The 20,925-nt window shown below is 42.3% G+C and overlaps 1 protein-coding gene across 1 annotated transcript in view; it reads left to right on the top strand.

The window, feature by feature from the left end:
- The first annotated feature begins 676 nt into the window (after window positions 1–676).
- PLAGL1 (PLAG1 like zinc finger 1) overlaps window positions 677–20,925 on the top strand; it is a 108,541-nt gene continuing 88,292 nt past the window's right edge. Inside the window, exon 1 of the mRNA XM_034990883.1 lies at window positions 677–711. The gene's annotated coding sequence lies outside the window, so the exon portion shown is untranslated. The remainder of the gene's footprint in view (window positions 712–20,925) is intronic.

Genomic DNA, 20,925 nt, shown 5'->3' with positions numbered 1-20,925 from the left:
ATTTCTTCTCCTCCCAGGTCCACCTGACCGGCTACAAAGATATCATCCCTATAAACAACACCTGTCGAGTGTGCCAGGACCCATTGTGGGGTTTCGCGTGGTTCATTTCATTTAATTCTCCCAACAAGGCATTTGAGGTGTAAAGCTAGTGAAGGTTCAGGCCCCCTCTCCTGTCCAAGTTCCTTCCAAAGCCCTGAGTCTAATTTTGTATCTTCCCTTGAAGAAGCCCCCCCACCCCTCATTGTTTCAGTTTCAGGACCCACAAAATCTGGATTCGCCCTGGATGGGTACTATAGTTTTCCTCCTTTTGCAAAGAGGGGTAAAGTAAATTGCCCAAGATGACATCCTTGCAAGGAGTGGGGCAAGATTTTAAAACAGCCTGACCCCACAGCCCAAACTCTTAGCCACTGGCGGTGCTGACAACTGGGACAACCAGAGTCGCCAACGGCGGGGCGGAAAAGCAGCGCTCAAGCCCCTGCGAGCGGCTAAGGCGGGCAGGCTGGGGTCGGAGGGGATCACCCCGCCGAGGCTCCCCGCCCCTTCCTCCCCTTCCCCTTCTCCTTTTCCGCGCCGCCGAGTCGGAGCCGCGCTGCTCGCCCGGCGGCCGCCCAGGCCGTCCGCTTCCCCTCGGCTGCCCGCGCCGGGCCCCGGCATCGGACCCCAGAACTTTCCAAGGGGGAAAACTTGGCGGCGAGGCGGGAGGACTCGAAGGTGAGGCGCTCGGCGGGCGGGCGGGCGGGGCGGCGGCAGGAGGGGCGCGGGGGGGAAGGGGCGCGGCGCGCAGGTCGGGGCGCGGGCCGAGCGGCCGCGGGGTGCAGGTGCCGGGGGCCCGCGGGGCGGGGCGAGGCGGGGCGGGGCGGGGCCGCCGAGGGACCCGGGCGGCGGGGCCAGGCCGCTCCCGCGTGCTGCGGGGCGCACCGGCCGTCGGCGGGCCGCCTCTGCGGCTCGGGGCGCGCTTCCCCTTTCTCTCGGGTCGGCCGCTGCCCGCTTCTGCGCCGGGCGGGGCGGGGCGGGTGACGGTGAAGAGGGAGCGGAGGAGCCGCCACCTACCGCCCGCCCCGCAGTTCCCGGGCGGGGGGCGTGTCTTGCCGGATCCAAGCTCTGCGTGCGCGGAGGCTGGGAGCGCGGGGTGCGGGCGTGTCTGCCTGCTTTACCGCGGGGTGATTTCTGAACCACCCAAACGTGAGAATCTCAAGGTCAAACGTAGCTTGTCCCCTGAGAGACCGAGATGATGGGAAGAAAATGACCGCGTGACGGCGGGGGGGAAGTCCCCACAGACTTCGGGAGAAAAGGGACCGGGGACCGTGGTGCCCCCAACACCCTCGACAAGGCACAGAGAATTAGGGTGGCCTTGCTAGACGGCGCGCGGGACACGCGGCCTTTGGCGGCGGTCGCCGTAGCTTTTGCAGGTGCTCAGCTGTTATCAGCGACAGCGGCCCTGCTTGGGGGTGGGGGTGGTGTGTGTGTTGGGGGGAGCGGCTTACCCTAGGGAGAGTGGCCCCCCGGTTTCGTTTACTTAAGTGTGAAGATGTCTGTAGAAACCCCTCCTACTGAGAAAAATAAGTGAAGTGACAATTACCAGACTTATTCCAATATCGTGGTATTGAGCGTCTGTCTGGCCACTTTGAATGAAAACAAATACCTGGGAGGTGTTCAGGGGATGCGTAATAACCCTACAAGGTTTATATTGTCTGGTGCCGGATGGCCTAACCTGAGGCACCTCCCAGAAGCACCTGGAGAGTTTGTCAAAGTACACCTGTTGGGCCCACCCCAAAGATCCGGAATCAGAAGTGTTGGGGTTGAAGCCCTGGTGTGCGCGCGTGTGCGTGTGTGTGTGTGTGTGTGTGTGTGTGTGTGTGTGTAAGCTTCCCCAGGGATTTTGCCCTGGGCACTTGGTTAGGAATCAGGAGGTGGAGGAACGGGGTTCTACTCCCAGTGTGATCATTGAACAAATTTTAAGCACAGTGTTTCCTCACCTGTAAAATAGTAACCTGTAACCTGGTTAAGTAACCAGTAACCTGGTTAAGATCATAATAAAGATGTAGAATGAACAAAGTGTCGAAAAGGGAGAAATCAGAAAAATGATCCAAAATTCTGGTACGGTGGCAACAAAGGACACAGGCTTTGGTTCTGCCAGTGGTGTTTGGATTCAGTAGGAGGGGGTTGGAGGAAAACACCCTGCCAGGGGAAAGGAGTGTTTGTTTTCAGGTAGTCTGATTTGGAACGGTGTTGGTGTAAACTGTAACTCAGAAAATCAGAATCATCTGGAAGAAACGCAAGCTCCAGCCTGCCCCATCTCTGGATGATGGTTTGAAAAAGGCACCATATATATTTCCTCCTCTAAAAAAACCCCAAAGACTTTAGATTATTTTCATGTAGGCAAATCAAGAGCCAGTGACCACCAATGTGTCCTGCCCTGTGGTAACCCCAGTCAGGTTGAAGGCTGCATGTTTCCCTGATAAATGTGAATTTTGGTTCCATTACTCAACAGATTTGTGTTGAGGATCTTGGTGTAGCAGGCATTTTAGAAATACAGAGATGAATAAAATGCTGGGTTTGTTGTTCTAGCTGTCTCTGGCAAGTGGAGGAGACTGATGTGTAAAACAGGCCACGATATAGCCTGGTTAAGATGATTATAAAGGTATAGAATGAACAAAGTTCCATGTGGCCCAGAAGAAAGAGCAACCCCATCAGTCTCAGGGGAACGGCATTACCCTGGAGCTGGGTAAACACCCTTCTGTAAAAGCTTTGAGAGTTGAGGATTCTATGTGTAGTCAAATCTGTGTTCTTATTTTTCAATCTGATGAAATTCTAGTGTAATCATATGCTGACAATCTAAAGTAGAAATGACTTTTGGTTTCATGATGACTCTCTTTAAAATTTACTAGGCTTTCTATCGTTTTATCTTTGTAAAAGTCTCAGCTGTGTCTAAAGTTAATCCAAGAAAGGAGTTGTTAAAAAAAAAAAAAACAACTTTTCAATGTGTCCTACATTCTTACTAAATAATTTAGCTCCACTTAAAAATAATATTCAGATAAAGTCTGTTATATGCACTTTTTAAAAATGTGCCCCTTTTGGGGTGGTTTTCATTATGTTAATTAGGAAAGCTTAAAATGATTTAACAGGAGAAAGCACAAAAGGAAAGCTGCAAGGGGAATAAAAAAGGAATAATTAGGAGGAGGAGGTCGGGAAGAGAACGGACTTTGATAGAATCAGTGGTGGAGAGGGGGGTACTTGTTGGGAGGGAAGAGTAAAAAAGAAATGGGTAAATCAAACATGGCCACCAGCTTCTTCAGGAATTCGATGTGTATGGACTCTTAGTTTTCAAAGTTATTTCAAAACATAGGGGGAGGCAGTATAGTGTGGTAGTTAAAGCATGGGCCCAACAGTTCTGAGTTTGACTGGTGACTTTAACTACCTGCGTCTGCTCATTTGTAAAATGAGGATAATATGATCTACAGGAGACTTGCGAGGATTAACAGCTATGATGCTTGGGAGGCCCCTGGCTGTGATAAGGCCTCAATCACCGGTGGCCTCTGCTCTTGCTGTTCTTATCTCCCCTTACTTGATCCTAGTGGAAGCACCAGTGAGCTGGCCAGATGCTCTGTCCTCCTTTTCCAGTTGGAGTTGGGCCAGGCTGGCTTTCGAAAGTCATATAGGTAATGGGTAGCTGAACTGAAGGGAGAAGCTCTGTCTTTTGCAATTTTGTGTCTGCCTTTCTCCTGCTCCACACTTTTACTGATGGGGTTCTGGCTGAAGTCGCCCCTCCCTGGTGTTTAAAGGGCCAAAGGCTGTAACAGTGGGTGTCTGTTACAACTCTTCCACTAACACCAGCCCCCAGTGACTCTCCCCTTCTCATTGTTGATTTCTATGAAAATTACATTTTTCTTAGGCTTATGGATGGGATTGGGAGAAGGAGACCATGGGAAAACCATAAATGGAAGTCTTATATGGAAGAGCTCTAAAAGGGGGAGCCCCTCTCTCCAACTTCCAGTAATGTGTTGTAATATTACTAGAAAAGTAGCCTTACTGCTCAGTGACTTAACTGCTTTCATCTGCAGCTGGTGGTTCTGGTGCAAAAATATTTCCCTGCGTATCCCGTCACATATGTCTTGTCCCTGGAGAGGTGGGTGAGGGGATCATGGATCATGGCTGTGTAGAGACCTCATGGTTGTGGGTCAGATTTTAATTAGAATGTTAATTGGTAATTTGCAATGGAGAAGTATGACCAAGAATCTCTTCGATGTAAAACAAAGATGCAGAAAAGTATAAAGGAAGAACGTTTTGGAGAGCAGCCCCCAGCTTTCATTCATTTTTTTTTTTCCTTAACGAAGGTGTGCCTTTAATCTTCGTGGATCATCTTTCTCCTTTTACACGCAAAGGATTCCCAACTTCATAACTCTCAATTTAGCATTTTTTAAAGATTTTATTTATTTGAGAGAGCATGCACAAAAGAGAGCACGAGCAGTGGGGAGGGGTAGAAGGAGAGGGAGAAGCAGACTCCCTGCTGAGCAGGGAGCCCTATGCCGGACTTGATCCCAGGATCCTGGGATCGTGACCTGAGCCGAAGGCAGACGCTTAACCGACTGAGCCACCCAGGTGCCCCTCAATTTAGCATTTTTAACTTTCTCAATCAAAACTGCATGTACCTAGGATAGTGTTGGGTGCTGTAAGTGATGCTCAAGGTAAAAAGTCAACAGCCCAAGAAGCAGTGAAGAAACAAGTGGTGGGGTGAATGTAAATGCCAAATGGATGTGGCACAGTCTCCCAAAAGGTTTGAGAAAGCTTCCCAGAGGAGGAGAGGGGACTGCAGCCTTCCTGCAGGGGTCAGAATGGCCTTTCAAACCCTGAGGATGCAGGAACAGTGGGTGGCATTAGGGATGGAGAGCTGAGGGAGTAAGAGTACAGATAACTGGGACCTTGAGGCTCATCCCCCACAACTAGTCCCAGGCATCCCAAAAGACTAAAGCAGGTTTACTTGCTGTGCAGCCTCCAGGGGAGAATACTAGCAGCAAGGCAAAGCTTCCTCTGCCAATGACAAGGCTCCCTGAAAGTCACAGGGCGTCTTAGACGATCTAGTGATTAGTTATGATAGGCATTAACTGTCTGTTGAATACATTTGCTAAATATACTGGAAACACCTGAGAGAGTTTGGGTAGGGCTGTGAAGAGCATTTATCAAAGTGTGAATGATTCTTCCCTATTCTTGGAACGGAGTTTAGAGATCAGGAAGCCATAGGATCCCCAGGAAAGGAAAGTGGAGGGGAGGTGTCTGGAGAGGACTTTGGGACCTTTGTTATCAGACACAAAGGCCCTTGAGTTCTGCCCAGATGGTAGCAAGACCTGTGGGTCTGAGTCACACTAAGTAAACAAATCCGAATCTGTCTAAAGCATCTCATTTTTAGATTATTAATTTATGTCTGAAAGATGGAAGTGACTAGCCGGCCCCTTTGCCTTTTCAGAAGCAGGTTGAGGCATTTACATTATGGCAGGGGCAACCAGTTAAAGGCTGGAGGGCTACTTGTTGAGAAAAGAGAACAGAAGAGTTGACTGATCCTCCGTGATAGTGTCACGAAGCCCCAGAAGTCTGTGATCTACCCTTGGCCCAGCAGTGAACCGAGGCTGGGCTCTCCTTCGCACAGTGGGAGAGATGCACGGACTGCAGTGCTCCGCTTCAAGTCTCCCTTTCCAGGACTCCCAGATCACCAGCCTTTGCTTAGATTTGTCAACCACCTCTCAGGCATTCATGATTTTGATTTGGTCATGATAATCTCTCTTAAATTGGGGGTCATTTTTCTTAGGAGAAATTCTAGTGTGTGCGAATTTACTTTTGAGGACTCTTTTGGCAACTACACCTATTCTAGCTTCAGTATTTGTGTGTGAATTTTGAGTCACTCTTATTAGAGATGATCAAGTATTGACTCAGCCTAAACTTGGATTGAGCTCTGGCTGAAGTACAACTACAATGATGAGTAGCTTCTGAATTGGCCATCCATTTGCACAAGTCCAATGGAGGAAATGGGATGGCCTATGGCACCCCGCCCCCAACAACCCCGATCCCAAGGGCCCAAGTACTTAGACTGGGCTTGAGGTGGGGGGCCAGAAGTGTGAACTGTTGCGGCTCATTTTGGTGTCATTTTTGCAAGAGGATCGAAGGGAACATAATGTCTTTAGCTGCTTGAAGGTTTGGGATTTGGGGGTACATTGGAAGGCGGCACCCCGGGCAGGGAAGCTTCTGGTTCTCTGGAGCACTATGAACAGTGTGCCCGCATGAAACTGGCACTGGGCTTGTGTCCCTCTCGCCACTGATGGGACAGCCCTTGGCTGGGGACATGGGTGGGTGGCTCTGTGATCAGAAGAAAAATGTTTTAATATACACATTATCCAAGACAGAACAAGATATTTATAGTTTAATGTTTGAGAAAAATAAGGGTAGAAAGTTTTTAGCAAGCAAGAGGTAAGTAGAACACTACCCGTTATTAATTTGCAATGTGTAAAATGTCGATTACTCTGTCTTTATATAGGTGTTGACATGGCTCAATAAAGGTGAATGTGTCAAAATATAAAGTTGTTCAAGCTAATTCTCTGGAGCTCAGGGGTTCCTCTGGGGTGCCCACAAGTAGATGTGGGTTAGGAGAAGGGATGAGGGAAAAATAAAGTGAAATCTCTTTTACATGCTCCTTCAACTCCTCTGCTTTACTTTTGTTCCTTTTATATGTTGAGCTTCTGCTATATCATTATGGAAAAGTGTATCTGCTTTCAGAAGTAAGAGTGCTACTATTATAAAAACTTCCAAAGGCTACATTTCAGCCCAAATTATAGGGCTGCCATTTATTTGGAACATGAAACTATCTCTGTGAACACAGAACCCAAATCAAGACATTGGTTATATAATTGTGTATCGGGATCAGAGTTTTTCTCCCAGGTCTTGCTCGTCATCATTAATCATGGAAATGTAACTTTGGTTTTCCTAAAGGCACCTGTACACATGATTTATCCCTCTGATAAATCTGTGGCTCTGTATCTGGAGATGAGCAGGCCACATGTCTCTTCCTGGAGCCTCAGGACTTTGCTAAGGATGAAAGTGAAGGACAAAGTTCTGATCAGAGTGGGAATGCACCAGCCAGAGGGCTGCTGATAGAAGAGACTGTAGAATCCAGCCTGGAGTGAGGAGAAAGGAAGGTAGCTGGGGGTCCTGGGACAGAGGGATGCAGGACAGTGGGATCCTAAGGAGCAAGATTTGGGGACAAAGGCAATTGTGTTTAAACCGTATAAACCTCAATCCATATAAACACATTTCCTCACATTAAAGAATGCCGAGGCCATGTGGTTTTGTATGACAGGCACAGCAAGAGACAGTAGGTTGTGATTCTCATGCTGCCTCTGTTCTTGGCTTTGTGACCTTTGAATCTGCTTCCTTATATGTAAAATGAAAGTGTTAAACTAAGCACTTGGCGAGCTTCCTTCTCTGCTGAATACCTTGTGTCTCGGCAAGTGTGTTTTCATGAAGAACTATGGATATGAATATCTGTGCCTCTCAGTGCTCATTTCTCATATTTCATATTTTTCCTAAAAAGAAATGAGACCCTCCTTTCTCTGTGTATATGGTACCACCATATGTAAAGGATATTTTTCAATAGAAGGTTCCATTTTTTTGAGCTTGAACAAAATTTGGGTGGGATCTTTCATTATAACATGTTGTGAAAAAGTGTTGGGTTAATGTATTTTTCCAGTGTCTTACGTCAAACACTGAGCTATGTTAGGTACAAGATATAATATTAAATTTGCATTATCATTTGTCTATTAAATACTACAGATCATTTTCAAATTTAAAATTTGCTGGAAATATTTTCATAAAATACCTCTGGTATAACTCAGACATGTATACACACACACTTTTTCCTTATATAAATATAAAGGGAGTTTGAAAGGATGTTCACCAAACAATCCTGGCTACCTCTGGGGAATGGACTATTAAAGGGGCTGGTAAACTTCTAATTTTTACATAGGTACTTTTGTGTTTTTACAATGAACATATATTTTTTATAATTTCATGTGTGATTTGTTACAGAATGAGCCTTCATGATCATAAAGTGTCTTCTTTTATTGGATTGGTAGACCATGATCACCATTTGACATAAGTAATTTAAGACCTAAAGTTAAATAGTATCATTTTGTTAGACCACCTAGGAAAATGGATACCTCTTCCATTAGGAGAGTAGATTTGGGGGTTACATGTGTTCTTTTTGGTGTATCTTTGGACAAGATTCATGTGATAGTTAATATAAGCAAAGATTTTCTCCAATCACTTAGAGTCTTGAACCCAGAGATGACAAATGAGTGTCATCATTTTTGGTTGTGGCTGCCTAGAGGGAAGAATCCAGAAGTCCTATCTATGCTCACTGGGCAAAAAACCATGATCAGTAACTGGCCTGAGCAAGGTACTAAAGGGTGAAGAAAATAACTGATCATTTGCCATTTATTTACCATCCCCAAATCCTAGAATTTTAGGTGATGAGTTTCTTTATGAAGATAAAGATTTCTTTTTATCCAGGTATCTTAAGGACTTACTATCTATACTGTTATGCTTAATCAGATAGTATTTTGCATAGTTAGTGGGCAGTTTTCATGATAAGTCATGGTAAGATTGTAATGACTGGCATCTTTTGTATTCCTCATAGAAGCAGGCATGATAGTTAAAGAATAAAAGAATTACTCAAAAATTAACAATGAATGGAATAAATTATCTTGGCAATGTGAGGTTATAGCTAATAAGGATAATTCACTATGATTGAGCATCAGCCAAAATAATTTTAAAACATTTATCAGTATACATGTTAAGCTGAAAAATTGAGTACTGTAATTTACAATTTTGTTCTGGGGCCCTCTTCAATCATCTGTTTGGTACCAAGGAGGAGATAAATGGTTTTGGTGCAGGAAAGAGTAGCTCAGATTTTACATTTGTGGTTTAAGAGGGCACAATGTTGCATATATGCTGGATGTCTAGAGAAGAGTACACATACTTTCTTTTCATAAGGATGAGCTGTTAGAAAAGAAAAAATACAGAAAGTCTTCCCAACCCCATTTTTTTTCCTTGGAAAAAAGGAAGGCACTTAGTTAATCACTGGATAGTGTGAAGCTTCCAGCATATTGGGTCTCCAGTTATTTCAGACTGAATTTAAAAACAAAATCACACATTTGGATGCTCTCCTGCTTGCAACAATATGAACAAGATATTCATTCAACAATCTCTATTGAGCACTTACTACATGTCAAGTACTGTTCTAGACTCTGGGAATAGAGTAGTGGCTAAGAGAGTGAGCCCCTGACCCATGTTATTCATCACAGATGAGAACATTAAATCTCTGCAAAGTGTCCTGCCCAACCTAGTAGAAGTGGGACTTAATTCTAAATTCAGTGTTCTATCCTGTATGCTATAGTACCTTACATAATTTTGGAGGACCTGGTCAGATATCAGCAGGATGGTTTTGTCTACTTTATCTTTGCTCTTCCCATGGTGGTGATTCACTCTTTTCCATCCTGTGTGGCATGGTATGGATACGGAAAGATATACCATCCATGGGAGTCACTTACACCCTATTCTAGTACTAGGGCAAATCATATTCATCTTCTGAATAGCAACCTAGAATCATGTTTTTAAAAATAACATGTGAGTAGGGGCCTCTGGGTGGCTAAGTCCATTATGCATTGGACTCTTGGTTTCGGCGCAGGTCATGATCTCAATGTTGTGAGATGGAATGCCCCCTGCCGCCCTTGGGTTCTGTGCTGGGCATGGAGCCTGCTTGAGATTCTCGCTCGCTCGCTCTCTGCCTCTCCCTATGCTTAATTGCTCGCACTCTCTCAAAAACAAAAACCACACATGTGAGTAAAATAAATAATTGAAGTGGTATTTTTTCAAACTCTTGCTTTAATTTGGTAGAATGAAACCAGTATTTTAAAAAAAATATATCAGTATTGGTAAGATAAATATTATGTGAACTTCATGAATATTTTTGTATTAGGTTGCAACATGAAATTTTTCTTACTGTTGGTTGTGGTCAAAAACATTTGAAACATTGGCTTAAAGGACATCAGGTAAGAGACTGTTCGTGACAAAAAATAAAAGTAGATGATTATCCTTAGCAATCATTTTAGTGTGTAGGTTGATTACCTAAAGGGATCACAGCAATAAAGTAGAATTTCTGTGATGAGAATTCTAGTGGAAGTTATTTGGCATCTGAACATATGCCTGAACAGATTTTTTTTTTCATTAAACACACACACATTGCAGTTACTGGTTTCCCTGTGTCCTATTCTTTTGCTTATTGCGGTTTCCTGTATTGAGTGGTTTCGTTATTTTTTGAAATATATTTTGCAATTTAATTGCGTGGTATATAGAGAAATTTGGGGAAATAAATTACCTATTTGAGGCAATATCATATAATCTGATTATGTTAACGTCTACAATTGATTAGACTTTAAGTTTTTAAATATAACCTACTAAATTGTTTTAAAATTATTTTTTCCACTTAATTTCTGAACGTTTGCCAATGGATTTTGCCCGAAGATATATATTTGTAGTAAAAGAGTAACAGATTCAGTTTCCTAAATTGGGGGACTCCATAGACTATAGGAAAAGGTCATTAATTTGGAATTTGATAATTTGGACAATTGGACTGATACTTGGGAAAGATAAGAGCTTATTGCTAAAAATGGTTGTGTAAAGAGATCTTAAGAGTTTTAAATCTGTAAAAATACATAGATTTTGGTAGCACTTAAGTCTATTTTTCTGTGCTGTAATTTGTTTCAGAGATATGTATAGAAATGCAATTATTGAATTAGCCAGGACAGAGATTTAAATATTATATGCTTGTTCGTTGCAAACCATGGTCTTATTCCTTTGAATAAATTTATGATCTAATTATGGAGACAGAAATGTCAAAGAAAGCTAACCTTTTTCTCCTTGGAGGACAGGAGAACCACACACAAAAGATAAAGTTTAGGGGCTCTAAGCAGGAAAGCTAAGTGAGCTCTGGTTGCTGGTATCAAAGACTTTACAGTAGGATTGTATTATGGATACATTTAATTTACTTGAGCTCAACCAGTCAAGATCAAGAGAAAGAGAACAAATCAGTCAGTGCAGGAGGTCATACCTAGCATTCCATGCAGTAGGTGTATGTGATGGAGAATGTGAATCTCATGTTCCCTTACTTGGTCTTAGTTCCACTCAACTCTCACCAGAACCACAAATATTTTTAATTCCACCAGCTTCCACTCCACTTGCAACAAACAATCTGACCTCCTACCTCATTAAGAGAAAGAGGGGGGAGGGAGGGGAGACTATAAATTGTGAACTTGTGAACTGCTTTCTTCCCATCTGTCCTTCCCTACCCTTGCCATTTACCCTCCTCTTCAGCCTCAGAAATATCTTTCTTAGTCAAGACCTGTCTTCACTCCTGTAGGACTTTGCTCCCTCACTTATACCCCCTCCATTATAGTCAGAGGTTAGCAGCACAGAGCATAAAAAATCCTGGCTTTGGGGCCAGAGTCTGCCAGGCTGGAATATGGTTTCATACTTTTTAAATGTCTGATTCTGGGCATGTTGCTTAACTTCTCTATGATTCAGGTTTTCCATTTAGCTGGCTGAGGCTTTCGTGTATGCTCTTTCTACTCTTCCCACCTTTATACCTTTAACCTACTAATCTCAGAGTCTCTACTGCTTTTTATTCCTTAGCCCATTTGTTTGTTAAACCATTTTCTATTCTGGAAAAGAATAAAGCCAAACCTTCTCTTCTCCCTGGGCCCCTTCTAACCGCTGTCTTCTCTCTCTCTTCCCCCTCAAATGTTCTAAAGAATACTGAAGGTTAGTCCTCTCTAGTTCTTCACCCCCTATTAGCTTTTTTAGAAATGGTTTTTAATGAGACATTGACTAGATACACAAATTATACAGTATTTTCTATTTTTTTTAAAGGTTTTTAAGTAAACTATGCATGGGGCTTGAACTCACAATCCCAAGATCAGGAGTTGCATGCTCCATTGACTCAGCCAGCCAGGCACCCCAAATAAAAGTATTTTCTATTTAGAGTACCTTGCAACCCTCTGTCTTTACTACTTCCTGTTAACTTTGGAGTTCTCTGACTTCCTCTCTAAATCCTTCCTTCCCTCATTTCCCTTTGAGTGTTACCAGTAGGCAGATTTTTGTATTTATCATTCCCTTCATAGTTTACCTTTTTGTGAATATTGCTTAGCTTTATAAGTAGAATTATGATATAAATTATATAGAAGCTTGCTTTTTTGAACCTAACTGTAATTATGTCCATTTTTTAAAAAAGATTTGAGAGAGAAAGGGATCGAGAGAGAGAGAGAGAGAGAGTGAGTGCGACCGCATGGGGGGAGGGGCAGAGGGCGAGAGAGTGAGAATGTTTTTAATTTTCATTTTAAACTCAATTTAATTAACATATACTGTATTATTAGTTTCCTAGGAAGAGTTCAGTGATTCATCAGTTGCATACAACACCCGGTGCGCCTTACATCAGGTGCCCTCCATAATGCCCGTCACCCAGTTATCCCATCCCCCACCCACCTCCCCTCCAGCAATCCTGTTTGTTCCCTGTAGTTAAGAGTCTCTTCTGGTGGGCGCCTGGGTGGCTCAGTTGGTTAAGCGACTGCCTTCGGCTCAGGTCATGATCCTGGAGTCCCAGGATCGAGTCCCGCATCGGGCTCCCTGCTCGGCAGGGAGTCTGCTTCTCCCTCTGACCCTCCTCCCTCTCATGCTCTCTGTCTCTCATTCTCTCTCTTGCAAATAAAAAATTAAAAAAAAAAAGTCTCTTCTGGTTTTCCTCTTATTTTTCCTTCCCTTCCCCTATGTTTTGTTTCTTAAATTCCACATATGAATGAAATCATATGGTATATGTCTTTCTCTGACTTATTTCGCTTAGTTGATACACTCTAGTTCCATCCACATCATTGCAAATGGCAAGATTTCATTCTTTTTGATTTTTTGATGGCTGAGTAATATTCCTGTGTGTGTGTGTGTGTGTGTGTGTATCACATCTTCTTTGAGAAAGAGAATCTTAAGCAGACTCCATGCCCACTGCGAACCTGACCCAGGGCTCGAACTCACGACCCTGAGATCATGACCTGAGCCAAAACCAAGAGTTGGATGCTTAAACGACTGAGCCACCCAGGTGCCCCTAACTATGTCCATTTTTATTGGCATAAAGAATGTCATTATATGCCACAATTTATTCATTTTCCTGTTGATGGACATTTGGATCTTTTCCTACTATAAACAGGTTTGCTTCTCCTATTTTGAGATATATTCTTCTACATATATCCTGGTGTACATATACACACTTTTTTCTAGGATTTATACCTAATAATGGAATTCCTGAGATATTTAGTATATACCCCTTTTTATTCATTGAATGTCTCAATTGGTCGAAGTGATTGTGCTATTTGATACTTCCATCAGAAGTGTAAATGTTGTCAGATTTTTAAATTTTGCAGTGGTAAATGATATCTGATTTTTTTCTTTCTTTTTTTGAAGTAAGCTCTGCCCCCCAACTGGGGCTCCAACTCATGACCCTGAGATCAAGAGCTGAAAGCTCTACTTACTGAGCCAGCCAGGTGCCCCGGTATCTGACATTTTTAAACTTATGTTATTTGATTACTAAGGAAGTCAACCATCTTTTCATTTGTTTCTTGACCATTTCAGTTTTTCAGTTAAGTGCCTATTTATATGTTTTGCCCAGTTTCATTTCAGGTAGTTTATCTCTTTTATTTATAGTAGTTCTTTGTAATTCTGGGATAAGAAGCCTACTTTCAGATTTGTGGTTTGTTGTTTTATTTTATGTCCTTTTCTCCTCTTCCAGCTGCTTTGAAATTTTTTTCTTTGTCATTGCTTTCCAGTAATTTGATTATGATGTGCCTTGATGTGGTTTTCTTTTCTTAAAAAAAAAAACGTAGATATAATTCATATGCAGTACAATTAATCATTTCAAGTATACAGTTCTATAATTTTTGGTATATTCATGGAGTTGTATATCTATTGCCATAATCAAGTCTAGAATATTTTCATTATCTAAAAAACCTCTTGCCCCCAATCCTTCCACCTCCCCAGCCCTAGGCAACTACTAATCTGCTTTCTGTCTCTATATTTGCTTATCCTGCACATTCCATATAGGTGGAATCATACAATATGTGGTCCTTTGTTACTGATTTTTTTCACATAGCACAGTGTTTTCAAAGGTCATCCATGTTATAGCATATACCCGTTCTTCGTTTCTTTTTACTGCTAAATCTTTGTATGGATAGGTCATATTTTATTTATCCATTTGTCAAAAAGACTATTCTTTATTGAATGGTCTTGGCACTCATTAAAAAAAAAAAATCACCTGGCCTTAGGTGTATGGGTTTGTTTGGGGACTTTCCACTGCACTGATCTATATCTAGTCTTATGCAAGTACAACGTTGTCTTAATTTTCTGTAGCTTTATATACAGTAAGTTTTGAATTGGGGAAGGGTGAGCCCTCCAACTTTGATCTTATTTTTTAAGATTGTTTTGGTTATTCTGGTTCCCTGGAATTTCCATATAAACTTAGGAGCAGCTTCTCAATTTCTGCATAGAAATTAGCCACAAGTTTTATAGAGATTGTGTTACACTTGTAGATCAATTTCAGGTGTGGTATTCTTTAGTAACGTTCTCATTTCCCTCTGAGTCCTCACTGGTAGTACCTTTAATGCCCATATTTTGACAGTTTGGTGAAGACTTTTCTCTCTCTCTCTCTCTCTTTAAAGATTTATTTATTTGAGAGAGAGCGGGGTTGGGGGAGGGCAGAGGGAGACAGAATCTTAAGCAGACTCCCTGCTGAGCAAGGAGCCCTATTCAGGGTTCTGTCTCACGACCCTGAGATCATGACCTGAGCCAAAATCAAGAGTCAGACGCTTCACTGACTGAGCCACCCAGGTGCCCCACTGAAGACCTTTTCTATCATGTTTGTCAAAATTCTTCTAGCCTCCGCTACAGCCTGATTCTAGAACTCTTCAATATTTTTGTTATAACAGCACACCACTTCCAGACACCAAAGTCTGTATTAATGTTCGATTGCTTCCATAACAAATTAACATAAACTTAGTGGCTTAAAATACCTATTTTATTACCTCACAGTTCTATAACTCACAAGTCTGAGCTGACCTTTCACTAGCCCTTTAGCTTTACCTCTCACAATTCTTTGTGTCTTCTAGGCTCTGGTAATAACCAGCAGCTGGGAGTTCCCTGTAGATACCAGGCCATTTGCATATCCATGCCCTTCTTCTGGTCTTACCATTACCTAGTGTCTTAGTTCAAACTGTTAGAACAGTTACCGTAGACTGGGTGAGTTAAACAGCAAACATTGATTTCTCAGTTCTGGAGGCTGGAAGTCTAAGATCAGGGTGCCAGCAAGATTGGACTTTTGACAAAAACCCTCTTCCTGGTTATGTCCTCACATAGCCTTTCCTTAGTATTGCACTCAGGGAGCTAGTGAGCTGTGGTCTCATCATCCCCATGTAAATTTTTGAGAATCCCATCATTGGGGCTCTACCTTCATGACCTCCATGACCCCATCTAAACCTAATAATCTGAAGGTCCCACCCATAAATACCATAACATTTGGGGGTGAGATCCTCAACATATGAATTTTGGGAGGACACAAACATTCAGCCCATAGCATTATGCTCCTTGCTTCCCCAGTTTCCCACATATAAAATGCATCCATTGCATCCCACCTGCTCCAAAAGTCTTAACTCATTCGTGCATCAATTCTAAGGTCCAAAGTGTCATCTGAGTATCATCTAAATCCGCTATGGGTGAGACTTGTATGATTCAGCCTGAGGCAAAATTTTAACCCAGCTGTAAACCTGTGAAACCAAACAAGCTCTGGTTCTAGCCTATGATGGTGGGACAGGCATGAGATAGGCATCCCCATTCCAAAAGGGAGAAATAGGAAAGAAGGAAGGGACAGTGAGTCTCAAGTCCATAACCAGGAAGGCATACTCCCTTAGACCTCAAGGTTTAGAATAATCCTCTTTGGCTGGATGGTCTACCCTTTGGACTCACTGGGGCAATGGTTCTGACTCCGAGGCTCTGCTGGGTGGGGGTTGTATCCCCACTTCTCTGGGCAGCCCCAGTCACACAGCTCTGCTGGGCAGTGGTCCCACCCTTTGAAACCGAGGTAGGGACAGCTGTGCTCCCTGGGCCCAGGTACTCTGGTTCTGTGGTGGGAATGGCAGCCCCAATTGTCTCTGAATCCCCCTCAGTGAGCTGCTTCCTTTGTTTTGAAGAATAGTGCGTGTTCACAACCAAATAATGCTAGGGTCCTGTAGGACCTGAGAAGTCTGAGAGCCTTCCTTCATTTTGTCCCACGTTGTTGAAACTGGCGGTGTTCCTGCTGGAGTGGCTGATTAGGTCAGTAATCATGGTTCACACCCGTGCACTAATCTTATCAAATGGTCAGTCAGACCACACTAAGTGTTCTCTTCCAAACATGCTTTCTCATTTTTTGCAAGATGGATAAGATGAGAATTTTCCAAATATTTAAGTTCTGCTTCCTTTTTGCTTAACACTTCCTTCTTCAATTTATTTCTCTCTTCTCACATTTTACTATAAGCTTTCAGGAGGAACCAAGCTGCTCCTTCAAAACTTCGCTTAAAAAATCTCTTTGGCTAAATATCCAATTTCATGGCTTGCAAGTTCTTCCTTCCACGAAACCCTGGTATTTCTCCATGGTCCAATAGCACGTTCCTCATCTGTGTCTCATCCTCATCAGAATGGCCTTTACCGTCCATATTTCTACCAACATTCTGTACGTGATTACAGATGTGTTCTCTAAGAAACTGGAAGCCTTCTCTACAGTTCTCCTCTCATTCTGCGCTCTCACCAAAATCTCCTTTAAAAGTCTCTACAAGTAATCTCAGCTTTTCCTAGCATGCAGCTCAAATCTTCTACAGCCTCTACCCAGTTCCAAAGTCTCATCCATATTTTTAGGCATTTGCTAAAGCACCGCCCACTTCTCAGTACCAGTTTCTTAGTTGAGGATGCTGTAACAGATTACTATTGACTGGGTGGCTTAAACAAGGAACACTTCTTGCAGTTTTGGAGGCTGGAAGTCCAAGATCAGGGTGCCAGCAGGGTTGGGTTTCTGGTGAGAACCCTTTTCCCAGTTCCACCCTGCTGTAGCCTTCCCTTGGTTTGTGCCTGTAGACGAGAGCTCTGGTCTCATCGTCCCCTTATAAGGGCACTAATCCCATCACTGAGGCTCTACCCTCATGACCTCATCTAAACCCAAGTATCTTCCAAAGGCCCCAGCTCCAAACTGTCACACTGGGGATTAGGACTTCAACATATGAATTTGCACAGAACATAGACACTCAGTCCATGATGGTACCTAGTGTGCTCGTCCCACTCAAATGTCTTCATCTACTAAATGTGTAGAATCATCTCTTTTAGAAAATTGGTCTCTGCTGCTGAGTTGAGCTAAGTGTCCCAATGCTGTGTGTCCATAATAGCATGTAGTTCACCTTCAGTTACCACGCTCTATCAGAATAATCTTGCACGTGCCAGTCCGCCTGATTCACTGTGCCTCTCAACTACCCGCAGGGCTTAGTGATTGCCTGGTATGCAGTGGTGACCAAAGAAAGTTTGGACTGAACTAGATAGAGGAAGTGAGGACTATATTTGACCAGACAAGAGGTTAAAACTTCTGTCAAATACAATTTAAAAGATTAAAAACTGGTTTAAAAAAGTTGCCAATAGGTGACAGCAAGAAGGTTGATATACAGTATAGTATATTTTAGGGAAAACATTGTCTCCGATATGTAAAGGAGAAATGTGATGACTGGAAGTCACAAAGGAGCAAATATATATAAGAGCTAACAAAAGGTGGAAAATGCTCAATCTCACTAGTAATCAAGGTATGCAAATCAAAATGATGCCATTTTTTCCTAATCACTTTCTCAAATATAAAGATCTTGGGGTGGCTGGCTGGGTGGCTCAGTGTAGTTAACAGTCTCCCTTCAGCTCAGGTCATGACCCCGGGGTCCTGGGATTGAGCCCCATATCAGACTCCCTGCTCAGTGGGGAGCCTGCTTCTCTCTCCCTTTGCCTGCCACTCTGCCTACTTGGGGTCTCTCTTTCTCTCTCTGTCAAAAAAAAAAAAAAAAAAAAAAAACAACTTAAAAAACTAAGCACTCTTGTGTAGCCTATAAAGCCTGTGAAAGATAATCCCATATTAGGAAAGCCGTTCCACAGTCTTACAGAGTTTAGACTCTGGCTGGAAGATTCTACTTTTAGATATTTAGCCTAAAGAAATGACTTAAATTTTATTTTTTAAATTGGACTTTTATTTTTCTAATAGAAATATATTAAAATGTTTTTCAATTCAAAAGGCACTGAAGAGTGGACGGTGAAGAAGTTTGCTTGATCCTCTGAACCCCAGACACTAGCGTTTATGGAAAACCCTGTGTCCCTTTTCCGAGTATTTTTGTTTATTATACATCCAAATGCCTGCGTGTATGGGGAGGGAGGGGTATTATCCCCTCACCACACTCCATTTTTACACAAATGATAAGACACTATCTAAACCGGTCAGTAGTTGGCTGTTTGACTTACTTACTAAGACCTCGGCAATTTGTTTCATGTTGGTACATGAAGAGCTTCCTCTCGGTGAAGGGCGACAGTACTTTTTCTAGACCCTTGACAGTGCAATATGTGTTAAAATCTTGGAAGTGTGATAAGTGAAAAATCTCAATACCGTTTTAATTTGCATTTCTCTGAAGATTAAAAGGAGTGTCTTTTAATAGATTTAAGAGCTATCTGCATACTCTTCACTCAATGAACTGTGTATGTTCCTATCTTTTGCTCATTTTTATGTTGAGTTGTTCTTTTCCTTACTGATCTGTAGACATGCTCTCTCTATATATTAAGGAAATTATCCCTTTATCATGAGTCACAGTCCCCCACCCCCCAGTTTGGTGTCTTGTAACTGCTTATGGTGTGTTTTGCCATGACAAAAATTTGATTTCGTTATATAGTTGAATTTATCGATTTTTTTTCATGGCTTTTGGAGTTCGTGTCCAACTTAGGGACTTACCTCAGGAAGTAATTTTTAAGTAGACCAAACACTTTATATGTGATGATGTTTACTGCATTCTTTGTGATTTAAAAAAAAAAATACTGATCATACAGAAGTACAATAATTGAAGAATGGTTGCCTTTTTTTTTTTTTTTTTTAAGATTTTATTTATTTATTTGACAGAGACACAGCGAGAGAGGGAACACAAGCCGGGGGAGTGGGAGAGAGAGAAGTAGGCCTCCCACGGAGCAGGGAGCCCGAAGCAGGACTCGATCCCAGGACCTTGGGATCATGACCTGAGCTAATGGCAGATGCTTAATGACTGAGCCACCCAGGTGCCCCGAAGAATGGTTGTTTTAATTGTAATATTGCTATACAGTGGATTAGGATGTGACCTGTATAAATAATATTTCTAGGAAGCTCCTCATATGCCTACAAAAGAATGTCATGGGAAGATGTTTGTGTTCAGATTGAGGCCAGATTCAAGACTGTGTCTATTCCAGATCATCTCAATAATATAAAAAATGGAAAGGAATAAATGGAAGGCATATTAATAATTGTAATTAGATGGCGAGATAATTATTATTACTACTACTATTTAAAATGTCTTCCAGTTCTTCCTAAACTTCTAAAACAAGCCTGCCTTTTTATAATAAGGAAAATACAACACAGATGACACTGCCATTCCACGTGCATCATATACTATGTGCTTTGTGGGGTCCATTTGCTTTAGCTACTTGACATTCTTCATGCCGTCAGCCGCCCAGAAGTAGAGCAAAGAAAACCATGGTGGTTTGTCCAGAATAGAGCTAGTTTATCCAGATTTTCTTCTTTTCTTCTATTGTCAGATATCAGGATCTTAGGGAATGTTCTCTTTTATGTATTTCACCATTGAGAAAGTGCAGCTCAAATTACAACGGCCCCCTAAAATTAGCACGTAATAGTGATTTTTTTTTTTAATTTCTCTTTTAAATTCTTCTTCCTAGTAGTGGTGTGGCTTTCTTTTTAACTTAAGCCATTGTTTTTGTGTTTTGTTTTGTTTTGTTGTTGTTTTTCTTTTTCAGTTTCTACATCCTCATGACCATTGGTAGAGGCTTTTTTTCCCTTAGCTCCACTGATTTATAACTTACAAACAATAAAATATAACCAATCTCACTGTAAAGCTTAAGTTTTGATAAATGAGTTTACCTTTGGAGCTGCCACCACAATTAAGATAGAACATTTGCATGAGGAAATGACAGATTTGACCTTTTTTTAAAAGATTTATTTATTTGAGAGAGAGGCAGGGGTGGAGGGGCAGAGGCAGAGGGAGAGGAAGGGAGAGAATCTCCAGCAGACTCCCTGCTGAGCGAGGAGTCTGATGGGGGGCTCCATCTCATGACCCTGAGATGGAGCCCCATCTCAGGTTAAATATAATTTAAAAATTATATATAATTATATATATATAATTTTATATATATATAAAAAAGTTACTTTTTCAGTCTTTTTTTTTTTTAAAGATTTTATTTATTTATTTGAGACAGAGAGAATGAGAGAGGGAAGCACATGAGAGGGGGGAGGGTCAGAGGGAGAAGCAGACTCCCTGCCGAGCAGGGAGCCCGATGCGGGACTCGATCCTGGGACTCCAGGATCATGACCTGAGCCGAAGGCAGTCGCTTAACCAACTGAGCCACCCAGGCGCCCATTTTTTCAGTCTTTAAATAGAAAATTTTCCACCTGCTTGCTAGTAGTTGCAATGATTTACAGGTCATCCGTAGGACTGACTACTAATTGATCTTAAGCATCATTGTGTGCTTATGGAAGTGATCTAGAAA

Source organism: Mirounga leonina, unplaced genomic scaffold (assembly GCF_011800145.1).
Source record: "Mirounga leonina isolate KUSES-001 unplaced genomic scaffold, KU_Mleo_1.0 Mir_53, whole genome shotgun sequence".
In the NCBI taxonomy this organism is placed as follows: Eukaryota; Metazoa; Chordata; class Mammalia; order Carnivora; family Phocidae; genus Mirounga; species Mirounga leonina.
This window is presented reverse-complemented; position numbering and strand designations above follow the sequence as displayed.